This window comes from Lissotriton vulgaris, chromosome 10, assembly GCF_964263255.1.
Source record: "Lissotriton vulgaris chromosome 10, aLisVul1.2, whole genome shotgun sequence".
NCBI lineage: Eukaryota > Metazoa > Chordata > Amphibia > Caudata > Salamandridae > Lissotriton > Lissotriton vulgaris.
Window position 1 is genome coordinate 710919729 of NC_141698.1, and position 3651 is coordinate 710923379.

General features: G+C 63.4%; 1 non-coding gene across 1 annotated transcript; it reads left to right on the forward strand.

Moving 5' to 3' along the window:
- Positions 1-3126: 3126 nt before the first annotated feature.
- Positions 3127-3233, forward strand: LOC147688701 (U6 spliceosomal RNA). The gene has a single exon (XR_015300834.1). It is a non-coding gene; the product is annotated as a U6 spliceosomal RNA (small nuclear RNA).
- Positions 3234-3651: the final 418 nt, after the last annotated feature.

Here is a 3651-nt window from a genome sequence, read left to right on the forward strand (position 1 = left end):
GGACGCGGGTCGCTGCCGAGTCTCGCCTCTGCCTTCCTTCGTGGATTGTGGCTGCCCTACGGGCCGCGGCGGTTTGCCGCGCTGTGGTTGGCTCCGGGCGCCTCCCGCCTCTCGGGGGCGGGGTTCTGGTTGCCGCCAGGTGCGACCGAGTTTGTCCTTCTTCGGTCTTGGATTTCTCCGGCAGAAGCGTTCCATGAGAATACCGCAGCGGTGGGAACGCGGCATACTGAGTCCGGAGCTCCATTTCCTGTGAGGTGCATCGCTCACTGGTGAGTCTTGGGCCTTCGGTGCTGACAGCCGCACAGGCCAGGGTTCGAATCCTGCCAATGCTGTAGAGGTATCCCACGTGGATCTTTTCTAACAGTTTTTGTGCCCTGTAATTCCCGGCGGTTGGCATACAACTCGAGTTGAAGGGGAAGTGTTTTCTTCCTTCGGCGGGCAGCCATAGGGCCTGTGTGGTTGTCTCATTCGCGGAGTGACTGTGCTTTTCTGGCGCGCCCTGAGGGGGCACGGTGCTGCATGGGGTCAGGTTCCTTTTTGTCCGTGTCCCATATTCTGGCGCCCGGGGGGACTCGCCCTGGGCCGTCTGGTTGCGCCGGTCGCGAGTGTTCCACTCGTGTTATCCCGTTCTGCGGCTGTGAAGAAGCGAATCAGACCCTGGTGCAGAGGTCTGGCCCGGGGTTCGATTCCCCGCCTCGGCGGGGCTTGGACTCGATATCCCAGGGATCAGTTATTGCCTCTGGGCATGGCTGGTTTTGTCTTTCTCTCCGCGTCGGCCCCACGGTCTCCTCCTTGGGCCTCAGGGGGTTGGCCGGGTGGGGACTACCGGGGCTAGTGACTCGGTGGGTTGCTGCGTCTACTGCAGGGGCTGGTGTTGACCTCGTGGTCGCAGGTTCAGATACCGACGGGCCCACTCGGCCTTTCAGCCGTCTGTGGTCAGTGAGATTATTGCCATGTCGTTGGCTGACCTCTATTATTCAGCGCCAAGATTCCCGTAGGGGTGAATGGGCACCTTACTAGTCCATGTGTTTTGTTATGAGACAGCGGCTTTCGTGCTTACGCCTTGTGCCCTTGCGGGGGGGGTTGTGCGCGATTTTCGCATCATGTTGCGCTTCTGTATAGTCCGGCTTGGCCCCTGCGCAGTTCAGGTGAGGACGTCCCGCCTTGCATGGGTGGGGTCCTGCGGCGGGTCCGGGCCCGAGTTTCGGAGATTACCGGTCTCGTGCTGGTTCGGCCGCTCCCTGTCTCACCCTTAGGGACTGACTTTTCGGCCCTCTCGCTCCGGGGGGTCCCCTGGGGGGGGGGGGCGGTTGCCTCCGCTGCGTACCGTCCTGGGACGTGGCTGTCCCGGTTCTTGGGCTCTTCGGGCTTGCTGTCCGGTCTTGCGGAATTTCCGCGGGGGTAGTGATTCAATCCCCGGCACCGGAGGCAGGTTGGCCCTGCACCGTTTGACTCTGGGCAATAGCTTGCTGAATCTTCCCGAAGGCACCCAGTGAAGGTATGCCTTCGGGTAGCTGAGCGCTTTGCAATCACTGGATTTCCATTTTGTACCCACCGTCTCGACGGGTTGGGGTCCCCGCTCCTTCCATTGTCTCTCCTGTAGGTTTTTCTGGGACCATGGATTGGCCTGTGGGGCCGGCCTGCGTGTGGGGGTCCCCGCTCTCGGTTGCGGGTGCTTCCATTGGGCTTGCCTTCGGGCCCGAACGGGGGGGGGAGCTGTGCTCCTGGCCCGCCTGGTGGATCTTATTCGCCGGGTGGGGGTCTTGGGGTTCCCTGTCTGGCCGTGTGCTTCCTCACGGCCTCGTTTTTGTCCCCCCCCATGGGAATGAGGCTTCGCATCTGGCGGTGTCTCTCATCCGTCGGCTTCCTGGCCTATGTACGGTGGTCCCTTCGGTCCTCGTCTCGGGCTTGTCCTCCTTCGGGGGGGTGTGTGCCTGGTCCCGGTACTTCCCTCTGGTTCTTTCAGGGGGGGGGCGTCCTTTGGCGCCGGGTCGTTTGAAGGTCGTTGGGTTCTCCTGCGGCCGCTCAGCACCTCGTGCTTCGGGGGTTGCTGGATGTCTTCCTGGCCGGCCGTCTTTTTGCTGTGCTCGCTTCGGCAGCACTTTTACTAAACTTGGTTGAGGTGACTGGCTTGGCCCCTGCACGTTTTCGTGTGGCATTCCTTTTGCCGGTGCTTAGGGCCCCGGGTCTTGGTCGGGTTGGGCGCCCTGGTGGGGGTGTCACCGGTCCTGGCCCTTCGGGCTGTCTTCCCACGGGGTCCGACGGAGTCGGGTCTGGCCTTCGTTGCATGGTCTCGCCCTGCCCCGGTGGTGTTTCGACGCCTAGGGCCTCGGCTCGGTCTGCCTCCGAGGTCTCTGTTCACGGAGGGGGGCTCGGCCCTCCGGCCCGGGTTCTACTCCTCCTTCCGGGTCCTTATTCCCTGTCTTTCGCGTGGCCTTTCGGTCTGCTGTACGCGTCTCCCCCGTGCCCTCTGAGATCGCGGATCCTCGGCAGGATGCGCTTGGGCAGGGCCGGGGTGCTCATGGGCGCTCGGCTCGGCAGCGCATGGCCTTATTTTGGAACGTTGCAGTGGTGTGGTGCCTGGCACCCGCGCGTGGTTGCCACGCAAGTCGTGGTGCGTTCCTGTTTTTAGTTCCCGGCGGGGTCCGCCGCCCCGGGTACCCTCTCCTATGGCGAGCTGACGGTTCGAGCCTCCTGGCCGATCCCGGATCTTCCCATGCCATGGTTGGGTCCCCCGCTCTCGGCATCGGTGTTGTGCCGGCTCTTGTCGGCTGGCCTGCCTCCTTCGGCAGGCCCGGTTCTTGGGCGGATGCTTGGGGTTGTGGCTTGCTACGGGGTTCCCGCAGGTCTTCCACGTGCTATGCCTGTGCCCGGCGCTGGGCGCCCTTCTCGCGTTGGCGCGGTCGGCTTGGTGCTGTCCCCGCCTCCGTGGTCCCCTTGCGGGTCTTGGTTTTCTGGTCTGAGGGGTGTTCCTGGAACGTGGCCCCTTCTTTCCTGTGGGCCCGGTGGGCGGCCTTGCGGGCCTTCCACAGTCCGGTGTTCGACGGCCTGGTTTCCTTGGTGGCTCGCTTGGCTCCGATGTTATTTCTCCTTCGCCCACGGGCGCTCTGCCGGTCTCCCCCTTGGGTGCTCGCTTCGGCTGCACATATACTAGTATTGGAACGTTACTGAGGAGATTTGCAGGGCCCCTGCGCATGGGTGACTCGCAAATTCATGAGGCGTTCCACAGGAGTTTTCTCTCTCGTTCTGCGAGCTCTTCGAGGTCCGCCCTTTTGGGCCCCGGCCCTCGGTGGCTTTGCGGTTCCTCGCCTTTCAGGTGGTTTTCCCTGGTGGCGATGGTGTCTGCTGGGCGGATGGGCGTGCGGGGGTCGTTCCTCCGCTCCCCGCCCTTCTTGCGGGTTTTGCCGGACGGGGTTGTTCCTCCGGCATGTCCCCCGTGTCCTTCTCGGGGTTCCGTCCCTGGGGCCTCGGACTCAGGTGGTATCTTTACCGCTTTTCCCGGCCAACGAGGTTCCTCCCTTGTCCGTGCTGGTTGTTCGGCGTGCTGTTTTGGCTTCTCTTGGCCGCACGTCTTTCCTTTCCCGGTGGGATGACCTGTGTGGTGTCCTTTGGCCCGGTTCGTTCGGGCCGCTAGCCCTCGTTCCACCTTGG